General features: G+C 46.8%; 1 protein-coding gene across 2 annotated transcripts in view; it reads left to right on the forward strand.

Moving 5' to 3' along the window:
• LOC149435354 (pro-thyrotropin-releasing hormone-B-like) overlaps nt 1-27,304 on the forward strand; it is a 49,211-nt gene that overhangs the window by 17,457 nt on the left and 4,450 nt on the right. The window contains exon 1 of one of the 2 annotated variants that reach the window (XM_089662742.1): nt 15,314-15,429. The exons of the other annotated variant lie outside the window; for it this stretch is intronic. The gene's annotated coding sequence lies outside the window, so the exon portion shown is untranslated. Of the gene's footprint in view, nt 1-15,313; nt 15,430-27,304 lie in introns of those variants that run through there. 2 annotated transcript variants of the gene reach the window in all.

The raw sequence follows: 27,304 nt of genomic DNA on the forward strand, positions 1-27,304 counted from the left end.
TGCCCTTAACAACCAGTAAACAGCATGGTTGTTAAGGAGCAGGCAGCCGCCGGTGTCCATAAGAACCAGCAAACAGTGGGAGTGTTTTGCACGTTATGCATTTTGCATTTGTGTGACTTTAAGCTGGTTGTGAAGGAGCAGGCAGCCACTGGCGCCCTTAACAACCAGTAATCAGCATGGTTGCTAAGGAACGGGCAGCCGCCACGTCCTTAACAACTGATGAGCCGTCAGCTGTCAGAGAGTCAGGAGTCTATACACACAAAATGCAATCTGCTCGGGAAAAAAAGTCCCTGACCCTTTCAAAAATCCACGACAGCTGAAAACGCACAGATGTGAACCAGATCCGTAGGAAATCATGTTACATGAACTGTAGTGCGTTTCTGTAAACCAGGAAATGCACTTAAATCCGCATAAGTGTGAACCGAGCCTTAAAGGGTTAGTTCACCTTTACATGCCTTTCCCAAGCCCCTTCCTATGCATTCAAGTGTCCTTAAATCTGAACTCCAGGATAAGGAAATATTGTCTATATCCTCGAATCTCGGTGAGCTTTCTGTATTTCTTCCAGATCTGTGCAGTCATCCAGTGTGAGACTTCCTGTCATAAAGGCCACTCACTGCTGCTCTCTCTCCTTGTGCAGGGTGGCTGGTCTTGACTCCGCCCCTGTCCTGTAGTTTTCTGCAGCCAGTCTGCAGTGGGTGGAGCTGCTGAGCCCCCCCCACAGCTCTGCTCTCTCCCTCCTTGTGCAGGGTGACTGGTCTTTTCTCCGCCCCCTCCTATAGTTTTCTGCAGGCAGCGTGTAGTGGGTGGGGCCTGCTGGGCCCCTCCCACAGCTCTGCTCTCTGCACAGACTATGCACAGCATCATGATTTATGTCACTGCCCCTTTACAAAGCAATATCTGAGTTTGCAAAGTCGTTCTGTTCATGCAGAGTGTATAGTCTTTATGGCTATCGAGGAATAAATTCAAATAAAAAGTTTTAGTGCCTAGAGTTTTTTCGGATGCGCATATAATTGTCATCCACTCTCCATCTTGTATATGGCAGGGCGTACCCTGGAAACTCACGAGCACTCGGCTTTGTTTCCTACCCATGCATGTGCAATCCGCTCTCTCACAGCTCAGCATTCCGTGATAGTGAAAGAGAGTGGACTGCACATGGCTAGGTAGGGTACCAAGGTGAGATTTGAGGGCTCTTCAATGTTGGACACATCCTGCCATCTGCTGGACAGAGGAGATAAGACAATTATATGAGCATCTGAAAAAGTTACATAGCGGAGCGCGGCGTGTGAATACATCGGGGACACTGTAATGCCTAAGGAGGATGTGGGGAAAGGTACGCAAAGGTGAGATAACCACATAATTTCTGTAATGGATGGGCTGAGACAGGAGCTTAACCCCTCGCCCTCCGGAGGATTTCCCCCCCTTCCTGACCAGGCCATTTTTTGCGATACGGCACTGTGCTACTTTAAGTGAAAATTGCTCGGTCATGCAACACTGCACCCAAGTGAAATTTGTGCCCTTTTTTCCCACAAATAGAGCTTTCTTTCGGTGGTATTTGATCCCCTGTGCGGTTTTTATTTTTTGTGCTATAAACAAAAAAAGTCCGACAATTTTGAAAAATAAAAAAAACAATATTTTTGACATTTTGCTATAAAACACATCCAATAAAAAAAATTAAAAAATCAAATTCCATCATAAATTTAGGCCAAAATGAAGTCTGCTCCGTGTCTTTGCTAAAAAAAAAAATCCAATATGTGTAAATGAATTGGTTTACGTGAACGTTATAGCGTTTACAAATGGCGGTATAGATACTGGAATTTTTTTTTTTTACTAGTAATGGCAGCGATCAGCGACCTATAACGGGACTGTGGAGGGCATTCTGACACTGGGGGGGACATGACTTGGTGTCACTGACATCCCCAATGACGCCAATACAGTGATCAGTGCTAAAAAAAAAGCACTGACCCTAGGTTCACATCTGTGCGGATGGTGCCACTGCGGATCCGCATGAAAATCCGTGCAGCCGCACCACCCGCACAGAGAATTGCGGACCCCCAGGCGGGTTCCATTAGTTCTAATGGCACCCCGCCCGCACTGGGAAACACAACCGTACTTGGAACCAAGGTTTCCGTGTGGGCTGCGTTTTCAAAAGAAGTGCAGGGACTTCTTCCCTGTGTGTCACGGGCTCGGGAGTCCATTCAAATGAATGGGCTCTCGTGCCCGAGCAAAACGCGGCCCGCATGGCCGCATGGATGTGAACCGGACACTGGGCAGGAAGGGGTTAACATCTGGGACGATCAAAGGGTTAACTGTGCTGTGTGTGTTTTACTTGGGAAACATGCTGCTGTGTATTTCTGTGCAGATAAATACACAGCAGCATATGTATTGCTGGGAGAAGACAGACCTGTGTTGTTTACACACAGCTCTCTCCCCTGTCAGTGATATTCGGCAATCGTCGGGTGCCAGCGGGGAATCTCCAGCCGGGATCGACATCTGTAGCCGATAATGGCGGTGCGGGCAGGGTGGTGTGCGCGCCCCCTACTCAGAAATGCGAAATCACGTATATATGCACGTGATTTCGCACAGCCCTGCTGCCCTGTAGCAGTGTTTCTTCTATAGGGCAGCGGGGAAGCGGTTAAAGCTCACCTTTGGGATCCCAGAGAGATATCGAAATTTTAAGGGTGCTCAAAAAAGCTAACATCTCCCCAAAACTGAACTATTTATGGTGTTAAAAAATTAATTGGAGAGGTAACCCTTACATGGCCAGATTGTCTGATTGGTTGCAAACCTCAGGGTGCGTATTGCTCTCTCTTTTTGATGCTGTACTTGTGTCGACTTACCCGAAACTGATGTTTCAGAATTTGGTGTCTGCCGGAGAGTTGAACCCCTTTACAGTTTCTTCTGTCTCTTTTGGTGGGATTTCTATGTTGAGTTTCACCATCCAATGTATTTTTTTTGGTGGTTGGAGTTCTGCTTTAAGATCAGGGTTATGTTCATTTTGAAGCTGATTTGTAATCCGAGGTTCTTTGGTTGACAAGAGAAGAGAAGGTCAACAGCCTGAACTTCTACGGACATTATCCAAAGAAGTCACATATTAAGCTCTACCCCATTAGAAGTCGCTGAGTTTCGGGTCTTCCTATAGTCCTGCACAGTCAGGCAACACGCATTTTCTTCACACTTGGAGTCAGTAAACAGTCCTTGAGCTTGCTTTTTGGGGGGTATTGAATTTGGATGGGGTTAAGGGGTGTATGGGATGTCCAAGGAAACTGCAACTTGAGGACAACTCCTTAGCAACTATATACAAGTTCACAGACAAAGATTCTCGGAGAGCTTTCCAACCCTTCTGGCGTACCACCTCAGACCCCAGATGAATTCTCCACTTCACCCAGCTGCCTGAGGGAATCCCTGAGCAAGGGGACCTAGAATCTGCCACATTTAAATCAGTAGTCCCAGATGGGGGCTAGTCAGGTTTCCCACCAGAATGCCCCTCCCCTTATCTGGCCCAGGGAGTGTAGGATTACTCATTAAGTCCTCTCCTGCAAGTTTATGGGTTGATGGCTGCCTTCAGGTCTTATGTTGGGCTGGCTCCTTCCCTGCTGCCCAGGCTGACGGTTGAGGCTGAGGGATCCTCCCCAGGGGCAGACTGACAACTCATGGGACAATAGGGGATCATGGGGCCCCTGTGTCCTTGCCAAAACTCAAAAAAGCCTATGAAAAAGGTACCAGGGGTATCTCATGGGGCCCCCTACTGACCCCGGACCCTCGGGCAGTGCCCAAGTTTCCAAATAGTCAGTCCACCCCTGATCCTCCCTTCCAGCTCCTTCCTGCACGTAGGTTCCCTCCCTAACTCCACACTCCAGCTTTCACTCCATCTTCTGCCCAACACTACTGCCTGGCTGAGCAGGTTCAATCACTTAAAGGCTGCCCTGGCCCCATGCCAAGTCTCTTGCTTGGGGATTGGCCAGAGTCCCCTGAGTATGCAGATTAACCCCTCCTCACCCCCACCCACTGCCTTCTAGAATCCTCTCAAGTCTCTAGAGCAGGGGGAGGTATCAGGGAACTGATCTGCAGAGCCCTCAGCTCTGACCTGAAAATGACTGACTCATACCAGGCTGCTACCCCACCTATCTAGCTCCCCTAGCTAACTAGAGGGGTACTACATATAAATGTAGTCACTATCTAACCCTAGGTCCACACTACTGCGGGCCATGCGGTCATCGTTTGCTCAGGCACGGCAGCCCATTCATGTGAACGGGCTGCTGTACCCATGTATCTCACAGCAAAAAGGCGCTTGCTCCTTTTTAAAAACAAGACCACGGGGAAACCGCATTGATCTTTTTGACCATGCAACTCCCTGCGGTTCCCACAAACACTCTACTGGCTGAGATGTGTGGATTGTAAAGCCCACCTTTTTGCCACTGCACTTATGTGTTAGGAGGGGTTAAATATCAGTTAGGATCTCTGTTTCATTAAACCAGCTTACTAACAATCGCAATATTGACAGTTCCTCTCCTTCTGCTAGCTGTTTACAAACCAGTCACACTCACAAGCTTATAGCAAACAGCTGCTAGCGACTCTCACTCACTAAGCCGGCCTCAGGGGAGAAAGTGATTGCTCAAGTGGTACAAGGCGGTCACATTGACGGGATTATTGTAAATGGCCACCAGCGGCTCTCACACACTAAGCCGGTCTCAGAGGAAGAAGTGACCATTCAGGTGGTTCAAGGCAATTCACTCCTAACATGCAGAAACTGCTCCTGACATGTTTCGTCCAACTGGATGTCATCAAGGGACTGTCCCTTGATAATGTCCAGCTGGACAAAACATGTTGGGACTATCCTTTGATAGTGTCCTCTTGGAAGAAACGTGTCGGAACTGTCTCTTGATCAGCGCTTTTTTTTCAGCTGGAACACAGGGGAATGCAGTTCCAGCAGCTCCAGCACTGAATGTATGTAATGGCGAGGGGTGCTGTGGCATATATTGTTGCTGGCTGGTGGGGGGTCTATTTTTGAGTGGTGGCCTATTGTTGAATGGGAGGTCTATTGTTGCTGGTGGGGAATCTATTGTTTATGGGGGTCATTTGTTGCTGGAAGGGATCTACTGCTGAGGGAGGGGTCTATTGTCTATTATTGCTGGCTGCTGGAGAGTCTATTGATGCTGGCTGCTGGGAGAACTGTTGTACCTGCTGGGGGTCTATTTTTGCTGGGGTAGTATTTTGTTTTGGGGATCCATTGTTGCTGGAGGAATCTATTGTTGCTGGGGGTGTATATTGTTGCTGGCTGCAGGGGATCTATTGTTCTGATTTTCTTGTTATCACTAACAAAATCCATACAAATTATTCAGCACCACAAAATCATACTTGGCAATGTATTCTCTACACTGGGAATTGAGTAGGGGGCGGAGACATAAAGTGACTCAGAAGAAGGGAGCTCCTGCATCTATTTTTTGAGGGGAAAAAAGCCCTGCACTTGATAATGTCCAGCTGGGCAAAACATGTTGGGACTGTCCCTTGATAATGTCCAGTTGGATGAAACATGTTGGGACTGTCCCTTGATAATGTCCAGTTGGATGAAACATGTTGAGACTGTCCTTTGATAATGTCCAGTTGGATGAAACATGTTGGGACTGTCCCTTGATAATGTCCAGTTGGATGAAACATGTTGGGACTGTCCCCTGATAACATACAGTTGGACGAAACATGTTGGGACTTTTCCTTGACAACGTGCAGCTGGTCAAAACATGTTGGGACTTTTTTTTGATAACATCCTCTTGGAAGAAACATCTCAGAGCTGTCCCTTGATAATGTCCTCTTGGAAGAAACATGTTGGGTACTATGTGTAATCCTAGACTCTAACCTCTCCTTTGTGCCCCACATTCAAAATCCTGCCGCCTCAACTTCCACATTTCCAAAATCCGCCCCCTTTTGACCAACGACACCACAAAACAACTCATCCACGCCTTGGTTATATCCCTCCTTGTTTGCTGCAACTCCCTCCTCACTGGTCAACCATTACACAGGTTATCCCCTCTTCAGTCTATTATGAATGCAGCTGCTTGGCACCTTACCAGCCAATCACCAACTGCTGCCCCTCTCTGCTAATCCCTTCACTGGCTTCCACTAACCCAATGTATAAAATTCAAAATACTAACCACAGCATACAAAGCCATCCACAACACTGCCCCTAGCTACATCACCAACCTCATTCGCAGATATCGTCCAAATCGCCCGCTCCGCTCCTCTCAAGACATCTTGTTCTCTAGCTCCCTTGTCACCTCCTCCCATTCTTGCCTCCAGTCCAGGACTTTTCCAGAGCCTCTCTCATCCTCTGGAACTCCCTACCGCAGTATGTACGGTCAGCTCCCACCCTGTCTGCCTTTAGGCAATCTTTGAAAACTCACTTATTCAGGGAAGCCTACCCCGCCTCAAGCTAAGAACTGTACTTGAGCCACCTCCATCAGAACATCTCCTACAGCTACCCCCTGTCCCACCCCCTTTCATTTAGATTGTGAACTCCACGAGCAGGCCCTTCCTATTCCTTCTGTACTGAAATGTATTGTAATGTCTCCCTTTATATTGTAAAGCGCTGCGCAAACTGTTGGCACTATATAAATCCTGTATAATAATAATAATAATATTAAGACTGCCTATTGATAATGTCCAGTTCTAAGAAACATGTTGGGAATGTCCCTTGATAACATCCAGTTGGACAAAACATGTTGGAACTGGTGATTGATAAAATCCTCTTGGAAGAAACATGTCAAAATTGTCCCTTGATAACATCCTCTTGGAAGAAACATTCCGGGACTGGCCCTTGATAATGTCCAGTTGGAGGAAGCATTTTCGGGAACGTCCCTCGATAACATCCAGGTGGACAAACATGTCACAACTGTCCCTTGATAATGTCTTCTTGGAAGAAACATGTTGGGACTGTCCTTTGATAACCTCTTGTTAGAAAAAACATGTCAGAACTGTCCCTTGATAACATCCTCTTGGAAGAAACATACCGGGACTGTCCTTTGATAATGTCCAGTTGGAAGAAACATGTTGGGAATGTCCCTTGATAACATCCAGGTGGACAAAACATGTCACGACTGTCCCTTGATAATGTCCAGTCGGACAAAACAGGGTTTATTTACTAAAGCTGGAGAGTCCAAAATCAGACTCGCTTCTGCATAGAAACCAATCAGCTTCCAGGCTTCATTGCCAAAGCTTCATTGAACAAGCTGAGGTTAGAAGCTGATTGGTTTCTATGCAGAAGGGAGTCTGATTTTGGACTCTCCAGCTTTAGTAAATAAACCCCAACATGTCGGCACAGTCCCTTGATGATGTCTAGTTGGACGAAACATATCCCAACTGTCCTTTGATAACATCCAGTTGGACGAAATATGTCACAACTGTCCCTTGATAATGTCCAGTTGGAAGAAACATGTCATGGTTGATCCTTGACAATGTTCAGTTTAACAAAACATGTAAGGATTGTCCCTTGATAATGTCCAGTCGGACAAAACATGTTAGGACTGTCCCTTAATAATGTCCAGTCGGACAAAACATGTTAGGACTGTCCCTTAATAATGTCCAGTCGAAAACATGTTAACATCCAGTTGGACTAAAAATGTTGGGATTGTCCCTTGATAATGTTTAGTTGGACGAAACATATCCAAACTGTCCTTTGATAACATCCAATTGGAAAAAACATGTCAGCACAGTCCCTTGATAATGTTTAGTTGGACGAAACGTATCCGACCTGTCCTTTGGTAACATCCAGTTGGACAAAACATGTTGGGATTTTTCCTTGGTAACATCCAGTTGGACAAAACATGTTGGGATTTTGCCTTTGTAACATCCAGCTGGACAAAACATGTTGGGATTTTTCCTTGATAACATCCAGTTGGACAAAACTTGTCGGCACAGTCCCTTGATAATGTCTAGTTGGACAAAACATATCCAAAGTGTCCTTTGATAACATCCAGTTGGATGAAATATGTCGAGGCAGTCCCTTTGATAACATCCAGTTGGATGAAATTTGTCGGGACAGTCCTTTGATAACACCCAGTTGGATGAAATTTGTCGGGACAGTCCTTTGATAACATCCAGTTGGATGAAATATGTCGGAACAGTCCTTTGATAACATCCAATTGGATGAAATATGTCGGGGCAGTCCCTTGATAACATCCAGTTGGATGAAATGTGTCGGGACAGTCCTTTGATAACATCCAGTTGGATGAAATTTGTCGGGACAGTCCTTTGATAACATCCAGTTGGATGAAATATGTCGGGACAGTCCTTTGATAACATCCAGTTGGATGAAATATGTCGGGACAGTCCTTTGATAACATCCAGTTGGATGAAATATGTCGGGACAGTCCCTTGATAACATCCAGGTGGACAAAACTTGTCACGACTGTCCCTTGATAATGTCCAGTCGGACAAAACATGTCGGCACAGTCCCTTGATGATGTCTAGTTGGATGAAACATATCCCAACTGTCCTTTGATAATATCCAGTTGGACGAAACATGTCACAACTGTCCCTTGATAATGTCCAGTTGGAAGAAACATGTCATGGTTGACCCTTGACAATGTTCAGTTTAACAAAACATGTAAGGATTGTCCCTTGATAATGTCCAGTCGGACAAAACATGTTAGGATTGTCCCTTGATAATGTCCAGTCGGACAAAACATGTTAGGACTGTCCTTTAATAATGTCCAGTCGGACAAAACATGTTAGGACTGTCCCTTAATAATGTCCAGTCGGACAAAACATGTTAACATCCAGTTGGACTAAAAATGTTGGGATTAACCCTTGATAATGTTTAGTTGGACGAAACATATCGGACCTGTCCTTTGATAACATCCAGTTGGACAAAACATGTTGGGATTTTGCCTTTGTAACATCCAGCTGGACAAAACATGTGGGGATTTTTCCTTGGTAACATCCAGTTGGACAAAACTTGTCGGCAAAGTCCCTTGATAATGTCTAGTTGGACAAAACATATCCAAAGTGTCCTTTGATAACATCCAGTTGGACAAAACATGTTGGGATTTTTGCTTGGTAACATCCAGCTGGACGAATCATGTTAGGACTGTCCATTGATAACATCCAGTTGGATGAAATATGTCGAGGCAGTCCCTTGATAACATCCAGTTGGATGAAATATGTCGGGGCAGTCCCTTGATAACATCCAGTTGGATGAAATATGTCGGGGCAGTCCCTTGATAACATCCAGTTGGATGAAATATGTCGGGGCAGTCCCTTGATAACATCCAGTTGGATGAAATTTGTCGGGGTAGTCCCTTGATAACATCTAGTTGGATGAAATTTGTCAAGGCAGTCCCTTGATAACATCCAGTTGGATGAAATATGTCGGGGCAGTCCCTTGATAACATCCAGTTGGATGAAATTTGTCGGGACAGTCCTTTGATAACATCCAGTTGGATGAAATATGTCGGGGCAGTCCTTTGATAACATCCAGTTGGATGAAATTTGTCGGGACAGTCCATTGATAACATCCAGTTGGATGAAATATGTCAGGACAGTCCTTTGATAACATCCAGTTGGATGAAATATGTCGGGGCAGTCCCTTGATAACATCCAGTTGGATGAAATATGTCGGGACAGTCCTTTGATAACATCCAGTTGGATGAAATATGTCAGGACAGTCCTTTGATAACATCCAGTTGGATGAAAAATGTCGGGGCAGTCCCTTGATAACATCCAGTTGGATGAAATATGTCGGGACAGTCCTTTGATAACATCCAGTTGGATGAAATTTGTCGGGACAGTCCTTTGATAACATCCAGTTGGATGAAATGTGTCGGGACAGTCCTTTGATAACATCCAGTTGGATGAAATATGTCGGGACAGTCCCTTGATAACATCCAGTTGGATGAAATATGTCGGGGCAGTCCCTTGATAACATCCAGTTGGATGAAATATGTCGGGACAGTCCTTTGATAACATCCAGTTGGATGAAATGTGTCGGGACAGTCCTTTGATAACATCCAGTTGGATGAAATGTGTCGGGACAGTCCTTTGATAACATCCAGTTGGATGAAATATGTCGGGACAGTCCCTTGATAACATCCAGTTGGATGAAATATGTCGGGGCAGTCCCTTGATAACATCCAGTTGGATGAAATATGTCGGGGCAGTCCCTTGATAACATCCAGTTGGATGAAATATGTCGGGACAGTCCATTGATAACATCCAGTTGGATGAAATATGTCGGGACAGTCCTTTGATAACATCCAGTTGGATGAAATTTGTCGGGACAGTCCTTTGATAACATCCAGTTGGATGAAATGTGTCGGGACAGTCCTTTGATAACATCCAGTTGGATGAAATATGTCGGGACAGTCCCTTGATAACATCCAGTTGGATGAAATATGTCGGGGCAGTCCCTTGATAACATCCAGTTGGATGAAATATGTCGGGACAGTCCTTTGATAACATCCAGTTGGATGAAATGTGTCGGGACAGTCCTTTGATAACATCCAGTTGGATGAAATATGTCGGGACAGTCCCTTGATAACATCCAGTTGGATGAAATATGTCGGGGCAGTCCCTTGATAACATCCAGTTGGATGAAATATGTCGGGACAGTCCATTGATAACATCCAGTTGGATGAAATATGTCGGGGCAGTCCCTTGATAACATCCAGTTGGATGAAATATGTCGGGACAGTCCCTTGATAACATCCAGTTGGATGAAATTTGTCGAGACAGTCCTTTGATAACATCCAGTTGGATGAAATTTGTCGGGACAGTCCTTTGATAACATCCAGTTGGATGAAATTTGTCGGGACAGTCCTTTGATAACATCCAGTTGGATGAAATTTGTCGGGACAGTCCTTTGATAACATCCAGTTGGATGAAATATGTCAGAACAGTCCTTTGATAACATCCAGTTGGATGAAATATGTCAGGACAGTCCTTTGATAACATCCAGTTGGATGAAATATGTCGGGGCAGTCCCTTGATAACATCCAGTTGGATGAAATATGTCGGGGCAGTCCCTTGATAACATCCAGTTGGATGAAATATGTCGGGACAGTCCATTGATAACATCCAGTTGGATGAAATATGTCGGGGCAGTCCCTTGATAACATCCAGTTGGATGAAATATGTCGGGACAGTCCCTTGATAACATCCAGTTGGATGAAATTTGTCGAGACAGTCCTTTGATAACATCCAGTTGGATGAAATTTGTCGGGACAGTCCTTTGATAACATCCAGTTGGATGAAATTTGTCGGGACAGTCCTTTGATAACATCCAGTTGGATGAAATTTGTCGGGACAGTCCTTTGATAACATCCAGTTGGATGAAATATGTCAGAACAGTCCTTTGATAACATCCAGTTGGATGAAATATGTCAGGACAGTCCTTTGATAACATCCAGTTGGATGAAATATGTCGGGGCAGTCCCTTGATAACATCCAGTTGGATGAAATATGTCGGGACAGTCCTTTGATAACATCCAGTTGGATGAAATTTGTCGGGACAGTCCTTTGATAACATCCAGTTGGATGAAATATGTCGGGACAGTCCTTTGATAACATCCAGTTGGATGAAATATGTCGGGACAGTCCTTTGATAACATCCAGTTGGATGAAATATGTCAGGACAGTCCCTTGATAACATCCAGGTGGACAAAACTTGTCACGACTGTCCCTTGATAATGTCCAGTCGGACAAAACATGTCGGCACAGTCCCTTGATGATGTCTAGTTGGACAAAACATATCCCAACTGTCCTTTGATAACATCCAGTTGGACGAAACATGTCACAACTGTCCCTTGATAATGTCCAGTTGGAAGAAACATGTCATGGTTGACCCTTGACAATGTTCAGTTTAACAAAACATGTAAGGATTGTCCCTTGATAATGTCCAGTCGGACAAAACATGTTAGGACTGTCCCTTAATAATGTCCAGTCGGACAAAACATGTTAGGACTGTCCCTTAATAATGTCCAGTCGGACAAAACATGTTAACATCCAGTTGGACTAAAAATGTTGGGATTAACCCTTGATAATGTTTAGTTGGACGAAACATATCCGACCTGTCCTTTGGTAACATCCAGTTGGACAAAACATGTTGGGATTTTGCCTTTGTAACATCCAGCTGGACAAAACATGTGGGGATTTTTCCTTGGTAACATCCAGTTGGACAAAACTTGTCGGCAAAGTCCCTTGATAATGTCTAGTTGGGCAAAACATATCCAAAGTGTCCTTTGATAACATCCAGTTGGACAAAACATGTTGGGATTTTTGCTTGGTAACATCCAGCTGGACGAATCATGTTAGGACTGTCCATTGATAACATCCAGTTGGATGAAATATGTCGAGGCAGTCCCTTGATAACATCCAGTTGGATGAAATATGTCGGGGCAGTCCCTTGATAACATCCAGTTGGATGAAATTTGTCGAGGTAGTCCCTTGATAACATCTAGTTGGATGAAATTTGTCAAGGCAGTCCCTTGATAACATCCAGTTGGATGAAATATGTCGGGGCAGTCCCTTGATAACATCCAGTTGGATGAAATTTGTCGGGACAGTCCCTTGATAACATCCAGTTGGATGAAATATGTCAGGACAGTCATTTGATAACATCCAGTTGGATGAAATGTGTCGGGACAGTCCTTTGATAACATCCAGTTGGATGAAATATGTCGGGACAGTCCCTTGATAACATCCAGTTGGATGAAATATGTCGGGGCAGTCCCTTGATAACATCCAGTTGGATGAAATTTGTCGGGACAGTCCCTTGATAACATCCAGTTGGATGAAATTTGTCGGGACAGTCCTTTGATAACATCCAGTTGGATGAAATTTGTCGGGACAGTCCTTTGATAACATCCAGTTGGATGAAATTTGTCGGGACAGTCCTTTGATAACATCCAGTTGGATGAAATTTGTCGGGACAGTCCTTTGATAACATCCAGTTGGATGAAATATGTCGGAACAGTCCTTTGATCACATCCAGTTGGATGAAATATGTCAGGACAGTCCTTTGATAACATCCAGTTGGATGAAATTTGTCGGGACAGTCCTTTGATAACATCCAGTTGGATGAAATATGTCGGGACAGTCCTTTAATAACAACCAGTTGGATGAAATTTGTCGGGACAGTCCTTTGATAACATCCAGTTGGATGAAATTTGTCGGGACAGTCCTTTGATAACAACCAGTTGGATGAAATTTGTCGGGACAGTCCTTTGATAACATCCAGTTGGATGAAATATGTCGGGACAGTCCTTTGATAACATCCAGTTGGATGAAATTTGTCGGGACAGTCCTTTGATAACAACCAGTTGGATGAAATTTGTCGGGACAGTCCTTTGATAACATCCAGTTGGATGAAATATGTCGGGACAGTCCTTTGATAACATCCAGTTGGATGAAATATGTCGGGACAGTCCTTTGATAACATCCAGTTGGATGAAATTTGTCGGAGCAGTCCCTTGATAATGTCCAGTTGGATGAAATATGTTGGGACAGTCCTTTGATAACATCCAGTTGGATGAAATATGTCGGGACAGTCCATTGATAACATCCAGTTGGATGAAATTTGTCGGAGCAGTCCCTTGATAATGTCCAGTTGGATGAAATATGTTGGGACAGTCCTTTGATAACATCCAGTTGGATGAAATTTGTCGGGACAGTCCTTTGATAACAACCAGTTGGATGAAATTTGTCGGGACAGTCCTTTGATAACATCCAGTTGGATGAAATATGTCGGGACAGTCCTTTGATAACATCCAGTTGGATGAAATTTGTCGGAGCAGTCCCTTGATAATGTCCAGTTGGATGAAATATGTCGGGGCAGTCCCTTGATAACATCCAGTTGGATGAAATTTGTCGAGGTAGTCCCTTGATAACATCTAGTTGGATGAAATTTGTCAAGGCAGTCCCTTGATAACATCCAGTTGGATGAAATATGTCGGGGCAGTCCCTTGATAACATCCAGTTGGATGAAATTTGTCGGGACAGTCCCTTGATAACATCCAGTTGGATGAAATATGTCGGGACAGTCATTTGATAACATCCAGTTGGATGAAATGTGTCGGGACAGTCCTTTGATAACATCCAGTTGGATGAAATATGTCGGGACAGTCCCTTGATAACATCCAGTTGGATGAAATATGTCGGGGCAGTCCCTTGATAACATCCAGTTGGATGAAATTTGTCGGGACAGTCCCTTGATAACATCCAGTTGGATGAAATGTGTCGGGACAGTCCTTTGATAACATCCAGTTGGATGAAATTTGTCGGGACAGTCCTTTGATAACATCCAGTTGGATGAAATTTGTCGGGACAGTCCTTTGATAACATCCAGTTGGATGAAATATGTCGGGACAGTCCTTTGATAACAACCAGTTGGATGAAATTTGTCGGGACAGTCCTTTGATAACATCCAGTTGGATGAAATTTGTCGGGACAGTCCTTTGATAACAACCAGTTGGATGAAATTTGTCGGGACAGTCCTTTGATAACATCCAGTTGGATGAAATATGTCGGGACAGTCCTTTGATAACATCCAGTTGGATGAAATTTGTCGGGACAGTCCTTTGATAACAACCAGTTGGATGAAATTTGTCGGGACAGTCCTTTGATAACATCCAGTTGGATGAAATATGTCGGGACAGTCCTTTGATAACATCCAGTTGGATGAAATATGTCGGGACAGTCCTTTGATAACATCCAGTTGGATGAAATTTGTCGGAGCAGTCCCTTGATAATGTCCAGTTGGATGAAATATGTCGGGACAGTCCTTTGATAACATCCAGTTGGATGAAATATGTCGGGACAGTCCTTTGATAACATCCAGTTGGATGAAATTTGTCGGGACAGTCCTTTGATAACATCCAGTTGGATGAAATTTGTCGGAGCAGTCCCTTGATAATGTCCAGTTGGATGAAATATGTTGGGACAGTCCTTTGATAACATCCAGTTGGATGAAATTTGTCGGGACAGTCCTTTGATAACAACCAGTTGGATGAAATTTGTCGGGACAGTCCTTTGATAACATCCAGTTGGATGAAATATGTCGGGACAGTCCTTTGATAACATCCAGTTGGATGAAATTTGTCGGGAGGGGCTTCTACATCTTAGGGGTGAACTGCCTTGCACCACATGAACAGGTACTTTCTCCCCTGAGGTCGGCTTAGTGTGTGAGAACCGATAGGAGCTGATTATGAATATCCCGCCAGCATGATTACCCTGCATCACCTAAACAACCACTCTCTCCCCTGAGGCTGGCTCAGTGGGTGAGAGCCACTAGTGGCTGTTTACTACCCTGTCAGCATGACTAGTTGGCAAGCAGGTAGCAGGTGGGAGGCAGACGAAAAGTCAACACTGTGATCAATAATAAGCGGGGTTACTGGAACTGTGATCCAAACTGATATTTGAAGGGCGGATTGAGAACAACTAAAGGTGAGTGCGTTGACGTTAAAATTTTACAAATATTTGTACCGTTATGATACCTTTGGAGTTCCTTTCCTGTTTCTGGGGAAGAGTTTACTGCCAAAAACAAGCCTTGTGGACCCATATTGCATTTCATTTCAATACATTCTGGTGAGTGATCCTGGCAAGCCCCGTGTGCATGGAACTCACAGCGGTGTGTTGACTTAGGCCCCGTTCGCATCTCACGATTTGGGATAGCGAGCAAAATCGCCATGATTCTGCCCACAAAGCCAAATCTCTGCAGAATGAGCCATGGGCTTTTGGGTGCCGTTATTCTTTAATGGCTCCCCAAAACCGATGCAACTCTGCCGCATGGAGCTTATCACCCGACAAGGAGCAGGAGACAAATGCTCATTCAAGCTCAATGGGCTGCCCTATGCGACGCGAAGAATCGCGTGAAAATCTCTCTGAAAATCCCGTTGCGGGAACGCTCATTCGTAATGTAAACGGGGCCTTGGGACTTGCTCGCAGTAACGGTTGAGGGGCGTTAGAGCCCCGTGGGTTTTTACTGCAAAGTGGCGCTCCAAAGTCACACTGGAAATCGCACGATTTTGGAGTCTCGCAAGTCTGAATGGAGTCTTACCCAGGGGCGGACTGACCATTCGAAAACTCGGGCACTGCCCGAGGGCCCGGGGTCAGTAGGGGGCCCCATGAAATGCCCCTGGTATCTTTTTATAGGCTTTTTTGGCTGTGCTTTGAGTGTGGGCAAGGACACAGGGGCCCCATGATCCCCTATTGACCGGGGGCCCCATGAGTTGTCAGTCCGCCCCTGGTCTTACCCCCCCAGTCACATCAAACCCGACATTTCGACATTTTTCCGAATTCGTTGCAGCTTGCATTGACTTCTGTTTAGCCCTGGTTCACACCGCCGCGATTTCAGGTGCGATTTGGGAATTGAAATCGTACGTGAAATCGGATCTAGTGAATGTGAATGTCTTAACATACGCGATTTGCAGCATTGTGATTTCAAAAACAGTTCTTGTATTACTTTTTCTGCAGTTTGTTGCGATTTCACATACATAGACTACAATAGAAATCGCACTGCAAAACTCAACGGAAAATGCAATAAATCATTGGGAATCTTCAGAAAACGTGTCAAACAAAAAGCGCGATTTTAAATGGCATCCAGTGTGAACCAAGCCTAACATCCCGGTCACATCAAGCCCGGCTTTGAAATCGTGCGACTTACAGTGAAGTCGCACGATTTCAAAGCTGGGTGAGATGCCGATTTGAGGTGCGATTTGCAAGACGTCTGACACAGAAGTCTATGCAAATCACACCAAAAGTAGTGCATGTACTACTATAGAAATCGGTGCGGCTCTGACCAAGTTGGAACCGCACCGATATGACCGCTGTAATGGCGGACAATAGGGTGTAACTTGGCATACGATTTGCAAGTCACATGGTATGCAAATCGCATTCCAAGTCGCACCCGGTGTGACTGGGGTGTAAGGGCTGGTTCACACTGCCGCGATTTCAGGTGCGATTTGGGAACTGAAATCGAACGTGAAATCGGATCTAATGAATGTGAATGCGAGTGTCTTAACATACGCAATTTGCTGCGGCGCCATTTCAAAAGTAGTTTTTGTATGACTTTTTCTGTAGTTTATTGCGATTTCACATACATAGACTACAATAGAAATCGCACTGCAAAACGCAATGGAAAAAGCAAGAAATCGAGAGGAAATCTTCACAAGTTGCAAACAAATGTTCAGAAAATGCGGTGAAAGCGCAAACAAAATGTGCGATTTTAAATTGCATCCAGTGTGAACCAAGCCTAACACCCCGGTCACATCAAGCCCGACTTTGAAATCGTGCGACTTACAGTAAAGTCGCACGATTTCAAAGTCGGAGAACCCGCTGATTTCAGGTGCGATTTGCAAGACGTCTGACACACATGTCTATGCAAATCGCACCAAAAGTAGCGCATGTACTACTTTAGAAATCGGTGCGGTTCCGACATTGCGCTACTTTTGGTGCGATTTGCATATAACTGCTGTAATGGCGGACAATAGGGTGCGACTTGGCATACGATTTGCAAGTCACATGGTATGCAAACCGCATGCCAAGTCACACCCGATGTGACCGGGGACTTTAAAGAGAACACATAAACTGATATATTTTAACCACTTTCCAATCGGCCCATGTATATAAAGGGCCGGACAGGAGCAGTGCAGGGGCGGGTTGCCGTTCATAAACCTTCGAACACAGTGGAACACCGATCTTCGTACGGGACCTCTGTGTGAGTCCCGATCATGTGGTCACTGATTGGCCAATCAGTGATCACATGCAAAGTAGTAAGCAAGATGTCACTTCTGACATCATTGCTTTCTACGTGTGAAATCTGTGAATGATCACAGAGATCACATAGTACAGGGCTATTCACAACAGCTTTGTACCATGTGACAAGCTGTGACCAATCACAGCTCTCACAGTATTTCTCAATGTCTGCAAGAATGCAGCCAGAGAGAAGGAGAAATTATTGCTTTTACAGCCTTTATGGGTGTACAAAAAAAAATCTTCATCACCCCCCACAAGTAGTACAGTGTCACCATGGTGACACTGTACTGCTAGGGTGACAGTATGTAAAAAAAAAAAAAAAAAAAAAAACACACACACATAAATAATAATATAAAAAAATAAAATAAAAATGTAAAAAAAATTTTTTTTTAATTATAATTTTTGGTTATAAACTAATTTGGGTTATTTTTTTTTACTAAAAAGACAACGGAATACTTTTTGGCGAAGATTTATGATGACATTTTTGGACTTTTTCATTTATATAGCAAAAAAAAAAATAAATAAATCCCAGCGGTGAATAAATACCACCAAAATAAAGTTTTATCTGTCTCAAAGTAACGCTAAAAAATTCATATGGGTACAGTGTTGCATGACCGCACAATTGTCATTCAAAGTGTGATAGCGCTGAAAGCTGAAAATTGGCCTGGGCAGGAAGGGGGTGAAATTGTGTGGACTGGAAGGGGGGGAAAGTGTCCGAACTGGAAGGGGGTGAAAGTGTCCAGACTGGAAGGGGGGGGGGAAAGTGTCCGGACTGGAAGGGGGTGAAAGTGTCCGGGCAGGAAGGGGGTGAAATTGTGTGGACTGGAAGGGGGGGAAAGTGTCCGGACTGGAAGGGGGGGAAGTGTCCGGACTGGAAGGGGGTGAAAGTGTCCGGACTGGAAGGGGGTGAAAGTGTCCGGACTGGAAGGGGGGGAAAGTGTCCGGACTGGAAGGGGGGAAAGTGTCCGGACTGGAAGGGGGGGAAGTGTCCGGACTGGAAGGGGGTGAAAGTGTCCGGACTGGAAGGGGGTGAAAGTGTCCGGACTGGAAGGGGGTGAAAGTGTCCGGACTGGAAGGGGGTGAAAGTGTCCGGACTGGAAGGGGGGGGAAAGCGTCCAGACTGGAAGGGGGGGAAAGCGTCCGGACTGGAAGGGGGGGAAAGCGTCCGGACTGGAAGGGGGTGAAAGTGTCCGGACTGGAAGGGGGGGAAGTGTCCGGACTGGAAGGGGGTGAAAGTGTCCGGACTGGAAGGGGGGGAAGTGTCCGGACTGGAAGGGGGGAAAGTGTCCGGACTGGAAGGGGGGAAAGTGTCCGGACTGGAAGGGGGGAAAGTGTCCGGACTGGAAGGGGGGAAAGTGTCCGGACTGGAAGGGGGGAAAGTGTCCGGACTGGAAGGGGGGGAAAGTGTCCGGACTGGAAGGGGGGGAAAGTGTCCGGACTGGAAGGGGGGGAAAGCGTCCGGACTGGAAGGGGGGGAAAGCGTCCGGACTGGAAGGGGAGGAAAGCGTCCGGACTGGAAGGGGGTGAATGTGTCCGGACTGGAAGTGGTTAAAGCTGAACTCTATATTTAAAGCTGAATGAAGGAGCTTGCCTTTCAGTCACTCTGATTTCTCCTTCTGCCAGCATACACTTTGCACTGCGACAAACCTGATTGACTCCTTGTGCTGCTTCTGCGTCTCCCTCTCTGAGCTCTGCTGTACGGACTGTGCGGTAGGCTGCAAAAGGCTGATTTCGAGTTGCATACAACGCTTGCATTAAAAAAAGAAAAAAACTGATGCAATAATGATTCCAGAGCGGCATTAATTGGTGTTTTTTTTTACATCAGCACGGAGTTCACCTTTAGGTTTGCTCTGCCTTACACAATGGTTTGGCTGTCACTGCGATTTGGGATTTTCGGGAGATCTCTACAGATGAAATTACAGTGTGCGGTGCGCTGTGGAGGCAGGTTTAGGAGCGGCGTGTAATTGGGACGATGTGTAATAATTATATGCAAATCAGGCTCTGCTCTTCATCCAGCGATAGTCGCCTTTATCCGGGTCTCTGCAGGTTTAATCATCGCTATTTCTGTCATACAGAGATTGGCCGATCTGCAAAACCAACAGGGCAGTTTATGAAATACCAGGATGAGTGAAATCTCAGGCGTCACCCCGACTGACCAATCAGAAGCTTGCATCCATTTTGTAGCCTTCTCTAGCAAGACATTAGCTAGAAGTGGATTGGCTTCTGCATGCAATGCCTTCTCCTTTCACTGGTATCATCACTGACACCCTCTGACAACTAAACTGGATGTCAACCCAGCCACTAAAATTCCATGTAAGCCTTAAGCCCGGGTTCACATGCGATATCTGTGCGGTGCAGTTTGAGCCATACATTTTGGATATAGTGAATGCAGGGACCGGGGAGAGCAGATATAGTGAATGCAGGGTCCGGGGAGAGCGGATATAGCGAATGCAGGGTCTGGGGAGAGCGGATATAGTGAATGCGGGGTCCGGGGAGAGCGGATATAGTGAATGCAGGGTCCGTGGAGAGCAGATATAGTGAATGCAGGGTCCAGGGAGAGCGGATATAGCGAATGCGGGGTCCGGGGAGAGCGGATATAGCGAATGCGGGGTCCGGGGAGAGCGGATATAGTGAATGCAGGGTCCGGGGAGAGCGGATATAGTGAATGCGGGGTCCGGGGAGAGCGGATATAGCGAATGCGGGGTCTGGGGAAACCGGATATAGTGAATGCAGGGACCGGGGAGAGCAGATATAGTGAATGCAGGGTCCGGGGAGAGCGGATATAGGGAATGCGGGGTCCGGGGAGAGCGGATATAGCGAATGCGGGGTCCGGGGAGACCAGATATAGTGAATGCAGGGTCCGGGGAGAGCGGATATAGCGAATGCGGGGTCCGGGGAGAGCGGATATAGTGAATGCGGGGTCCGGGGAGAGCGGATATAGTGAATGCGGGGTCCGGGGAGAGCGGATATAGCGAATGCGGGGTCCGGGGAGACCGGATATAGCGAATGCGGGGTCCGGGGAGAGCGGATATAGCGAATGCGGGGTCCGGGGAGAGCGGATATAGTGAATGCGGGGTCCGGGGAGACCAGATATAGTGAATGCGGGGTCTGGAGAGAGCAAATATCGTGAATGCGGGGTCCAGGGAGACCAGATATAGTGAATGCAGGGTCCGGGGAGAGCGGATATAGTGAATGCAGGGTCCGGGGAGAGCGGATATAGTGAAGGCGGGGTCCAGGGACACCAGATATAGTGAATGCAGGGTCCAGGGAGACCAGATATAGTGAATGCGGGGTCCAGAGAGAGCGGATATAGTGAATGCAGGGTCCAGGGACACCAGATATAGTGAATGCAGGGTCCGGGGAGACCTGATATAGTGAATGCAGGGTCTGGAGAGAGCAAATATCGTGAATGCGGGGTCCGGGGAGAGCGGATATAGTGAATGCAGAGTCCGGGGAGAGCGGATATAGTGAATGCAGGGTCCGGGGAGACCAGATATAATGAATGCAGGGTCCGGGGAGAGCGGATATAGTGAATGCGGGGACCGGGGAGACCAGATATAGTGAATGCAGGGTCCGGGGAGACCAGATGTAGTGAATGCAGGGTCCGGGGAGACCTGATATAGTGAATGCGGGGTCTGGAGAGAGCAAATATCATGAATGCAGGGTCCAGGGAGAGCGGATATAGTGAATGCAGGGTCCGGGGAGACCAGATATTGTGAATGCAGGGTCCAGGGAGTGTGGATATAGTGAATGCAGGGTTCGGGGAGAGCAGATATAGTGAATGCAGGGTCCGGGGAGAGCGGATATAGTGAATGCAGGGTCCGGGGAGAGCAGATATAGTGAATGCGGGGTCTGGGGAGAGCGGATATAATGAATGCAGGGTCCGGGGAGACCAGATATAGTGAATGTAGGGTCCAGGGAGAGCGGATATAGTGAATGCAGGCTCCGTGGAGAGTGGATATAGTGAATGCGGGGTCCGGGGAGAGCAGATATAGTGAATGCAGGGTCCAGGGAGAGTGAATATAGTGAATGCGGGGTTCGGGGAGAGCGGATATAGCGAATGCAGGGTCCGGGGAGAGTGGATATAGTGAATGCAGGGTCCGGGGAGACCGGATATAGTGAATGCGGGGTCCGGGGAGAGCAGATATAGTGAATGCGGGGTCCGGGGAGAGCGGATATAGTGAATGCGGGGTCCGGGGAGACCTGATATAGTGAATGCAGGGTCTGGAGAGAGCAAATATCGTGAATGCGGGGTCCAGGGAGCCCAGATATAGTGAATTCGGGGTCCAGAGAGAGCGGATATAGTGAATGCAGGGTCCAGGGACACCAGATATAGTGAATGCAGGGTCCGGGGAGACCTGATATAGTGAATGCAGGGTCTGGAGAGAGCAAATATTGTGAATGTGGGGTCCAGGGAGACCAGATATAGTGAATGCAGGGTCCGGGGAGAGCGGATATAGTGAATGCAGGGTCCGGGAAGAGCGGATATAGTGAAGGCGGGGTCCAGGGAGAGCGGATATAGTAAATGTAGAGTCCGGGGAGAGCGGATATAGTGAATGCAGGGTCCGGGGAGACCAGATATAATGAATGCAGGGTCCGGGGAGAGCGGATATAGTGAATGCAGGGTGCGGGGAGAGCGGATATAGTGAATGCGGGGACCGGGGAGAGCGGATATAGTGAATGCAGGGTCCAGGGAGACCTGATATAGTGAATGCAGGGTCCGGGGAGACCAGATATAGTGAATGCAGAGTCCAGGGAGACCAGATATAGTGAATGCGGGGTCCAGGGAGACCGGATATAGTGAATGCGGGGTCCGGGGAGACCGGATATAGTGAATGCAGGGTCCAGGGAGACCAGATATAGTGAATGCGGGGTCCGGGGAGACCGGATATAGTGAATGCAGGGTCTGGGGAGAGCAGATATAGTGAATGCGGGGTCCTGGGTTTAGTAACACTTTATGCCTGGGTTCACATATATGCGGTGCAGTATATCGCATGTACACCGCACGACACCGCATTCCTGTGCAAATCAAATGCGATTTCTGTGCGATGCAATTTGAGCCGTACATTTTGCATGGCTCCAGTCGCACCGCACCAAAATAGTGCAGGACCCTTTTTTTTGTCCGCACCAGAATCGGATCGCACGGGTATTCACACCTATGGGATCCGATTCTGCACATCGCACTGCGTTTTGCGAACTGATTTCGGGGTGTTGTTAACTTAACATACACACCTGCATCGGTTCACATGAATGGGGTGCGATTATGATGCGGTGCGGAAATTGCACTGAAACCGCTGCGAATGCCGCACTGCATCAGTGTGAACCCGGCCTCAAAGATAACTCCACTTTCCTGGGAAATAATCCAACATATACAATTGCTACACTCACTATGTTGTAATTGAATATTATTAGAAATTAACTTTCCTTTTCCATCCTCAGCTCTGTAGTTTTCTGTAAAATTTAACACAATATGGCAGCCTGGAGGTGTTGTGTAAACTGTTGGTTTAGAGAACGCCAACCCCCCCCCCCCCCTCCCGAAATGTCATTTCCTGCTACTGTGATTCGCTCACTGATATTCCCAGAAGTCTAAATGATGATGCAAGTGAGATTTTAGGCATCCCCTGCAATAGGAATGTCAGTTTTTATGAGATACTCCCCTAGGGTTAAAAACTTTAAAGGGATGCAGGCTGTGCAGCTTTTCTCATCAGAACACTGAGAGTGCATCAGGTGATTATAATGAACCGGACGCTCCCATTCAAAATAAACAGCTCACATTTCAAAACCACGAAAGGTAGAAATCTGCTACAAAGTTAAAATCCTTGTAATTTACATTGATCACCCAGAGGAGATTGTTTTTTTTTCTCAACTGAAGTATTTATGTCAGGTACATCAGTCCCTAACCCTCAAGGGGCGTACAATCTAAGGTCCCTAACCCTCAAGGGGCGTACGATCTAAGGTCCCTAACCCTCAAGGGGCGTACGATCTAAGGTCCCTAACCCTCAAGGGGCGTACGATCTAAGGTCCCTAACCCTCAAGGGGCGTACGATCTAAGGTCCCTAACCCTCAAGGGGCGTACGATCTAAGGTCCCTAACCCTCAAGGGGCGTACGATCTAAGGTCCCTAACCCTCAAGGGGCGTACGATCTATGGTCCCTAACCCTCAAGGGGCGTACGATCTAAGGTCCCTAACCCTCAAGGGGCGTACGATCTAAGGTCCATAACCCTCAAGGGGCGTACGATCTAAGGTCCCTAACCCTCAAGGGGCGTACGATCTAAGGTCCCTAACCCTCAAGGGGCGTACAATCTAAGGTCCCTAACCCTCAAGGGGCGTACAATCTAAGGTCCCTAACCCTCAAGGGGGGTACGATCTAAGGTCCCTAACCCTCAAGGGGCGTACGATCTAAGGTCCCTAACCCTCAAGGGGCGTACGATCTAAGGTCCCTAACCCTCAAGGGGCGTACAATCTAAGGCCCCTAACCCTCAAGGCGCGTACAATCTAAGGTCCCTAACTCACATTCATACATACTAAGGACAATTTTAGCCAGGAGCTAATTAACTTACCAGCATGTCTTTGGAGTGTGGGAGGAAACTGGAGTACCCAGAGGAAACCCATGCAGGCAAAGGGAGTACATGCAAACTCCAGGCAGGTGGTGCCATGGTTGGGATTTGAACCGGCGACCCTAGTACTGTCTGGCCAATGTGCCGCCCCAGTAGAGTTGTCATTTAACTTCTTGCCGACCGCGCATAGCCGAATGACGGCTTCACCGCGGCCGGCCAGTTCTGAGTGGACGTCATATGACGTCCTCCCAGAACGCGCTCTCCTGCGCGCCCCAGGGGGCGCGCACCCGGCGATCTCCGTGATCGCTGTGTCCTACGGACACAGCTGATCACGTGATGTGGTGAAAGGCCGATCCCACCGGCCTTTTACCACGTGATCAGCGGTGTCCAATGACACGCTGATCACAGGGAAATGCAAGTGCCGGTTCTCGGCTGCACTTTCCTCACGCTGTCAGATCGTGAGGAAAGTACTGCCGAGAACCGGCAGTTGTCAGAGCGGGGATCGGCACCGATCATCAGGGCACTGATGATCAGTGCCCTGATGATCGGTGCCCAGCAGTGACACCCGCAAGTTCCGCCCAGCAGTGCGCCCACTAGCCCCGCCCACCCGTTCCCAGCAGTGCCCCCACCTGTGCCCAGCAGTGCACCCACCTGTGCCACTCTGCAGTGCCACCTACCTGTGCCCAGAAGTGCCACCCACCTGTGCCCACCCACCTGTGCCCACCAGTGCCACCCACCTGTGCCCACCAGTGCCACCCACCTGTGCCCACCCACCAGTGCTGCCCACCAGTGCCACCCACCAGTGCAGCCCAGCAGTGCTGCCAGTCAGTGCCACCAGTCAGTGCCCAGGGGTTGTGCCAGTCAGTGCCGCCAGTCAGTGCCCAGAAGTGATGCCAGTCAGTGCCGTCTATCAGTACCCATCATCAGTGTCACCTATCAGTGCCGCCTATCAGTGCTGCATATCAGTGCCGCCTATCCGTGACCCCTAATTAGTGCTGTCTATCAGTGCCGCCTATCCGTGCCACCTCATTAGTACTGCTTATCAGTGCCCTTTAGTGCTGCCTATCAGTGCCCATCAGTGCCGCCTATCAGTGCCCATCAGTGCCGCCTCATCAACGCAAATCAGTGAAGGAGAAAAAATACCTGTTTGAAAAATTTTATAAAAGATACAAATAAACTTTTTTTTTTTTTTTCAAATTTTTTGCACTTATTTTAATTTATAGCGCAAAAAGTAAAGCGCCCAGTGGCGATTAAATACCACCAAAAGAAAGCTCTATTTGTGAGAAAAAAATGATCAAAATTTCATATGGGTACAATGTTGCATGACCGCGCAATTGTCAATCAAAGTGCGGCAGCGCTGAAAGCTGAAAATTGGCCTGGTAAGGAAGGGGGTATAAGTGCCTGGTAGGCAAGTGGTTAACATAAGACACAGGGGAAAACCGGCACTCCAGCAGCAGTGGCGTCTCAAGGCAGGTGCGGGGGGTGCGACCCACGCCAGGTGACACCGGACCAGCTCCACGAAAAGGTAAGTTGTAAAGCAAGCCGACGATCCCCGCAGGATGGATCGGATCTGCGGATTGGAGAGCATAATGGATTGGACTCTGATCCATTATGCTCAATCCACAGATCCGATCCATCCTGCGGGGATCGTCAGCATGCAACCTATATGGGGTGACACCGGACCCGCTCCACGAAAAGGTAAGTTGTAAAGAAAGCCGACGATCCCCGCAGGATGGATCGGATCTGCGAATTGAGCATAATAGATCAGAGTCTGATCCATTATGCTCAATCCGCAGATCCAATCCATTCGGCCGGGATTGTCGGAGGGGGTGTCACCAAGTGTTATCGCACCGGGTGACACCAACCCTAGGGACTCCCCTGTCCAGCAGATCAGCATAAATGTATATACTTTAATACAGAACGGTAAGATGCAGCCGAATGAAATCTTGTCATATTGGCTTTTAGCAATCATAGTTAGTCTGGCTGAAAAAAAAACAAAGTCCATCCAGTTCAACCATAAAAACCATAAAAAAAGCAAAAACTTTCATATGATGAAGAAAAAGAAATCCAGTGCCAGTAATATCCTGATCCTCAGGAATCCCCCAATCAGCAAATATTCCAGAATTGTCGTCATCTTTGTCCTTCAGCCTCCAGAATAAAGAATTTTCTCCACACAAGTCTGACAATTCATAATACATAATAATACAAACTGACACTTACTGACATAGACTGATACATAGTCTGGCTGAAAAAAGACAAAAGTCCATCCAGTTCAGCCATAAAAACCATAAAATAAAATACATTTTATTGATATTTTATGATAAAGAAAAAGAAATCCAGTGCCAGTGATATCCTGATCCTCAGGAATCCCCCAATCAGGAAATATTCCAGAATTGTCATTATCTTTGTCCTTCAGCCTCCAGAATAAAGAATTTTCTCCACCCGAGTCTGACAATTCATAATACAAACTGATACAGACATAGACTGATACATACTGACATACACTGGTACATACTGACATAGACTGGTACATACTGACATACACTGGTACATACTGACATACACTGGTACATACTGACATAGACTGATACATACTGCCATACACTGGTACATACTGACATACACTGATACATACTGCCATAGACTGATACATACTGACATAGACTGATACATACTGACATACACTGATACATACTGCCATACACTGATACATACTGACATACACTGATACATACAGACATAGACTGATACATACTGACATACACTACACTGATACATACAGACATAGACTGATACATACTGACATACACTACACTGATACATACAGACATACACTGATACATACAGACATACACTGATACAGACATAGACTGATGCATACAGATATAGACTGATACATACTGACATACACTGATACATACTGGCATAGACTGATACATACTGACATACACTGATACATACAGACATACACTGATACATACAGACATACACTGATACATACTGGCATA

The sequence above is a fragment of the Staurois parvus genome, unplaced genomic scaffold, assembly GCF_062004578.1.
Source record: "Staurois parvus isolate SC_StPar_1 unplaced genomic scaffold, SC_StPar_1.0 ptg001531l, whole genome shotgun sequence".
In the NCBI taxonomy this organism is placed as follows: domain Eukaryota; kingdom Metazoa; phylum Chordata; class Amphibia; order Anura; family Ranidae; genus Staurois; species Staurois parvus.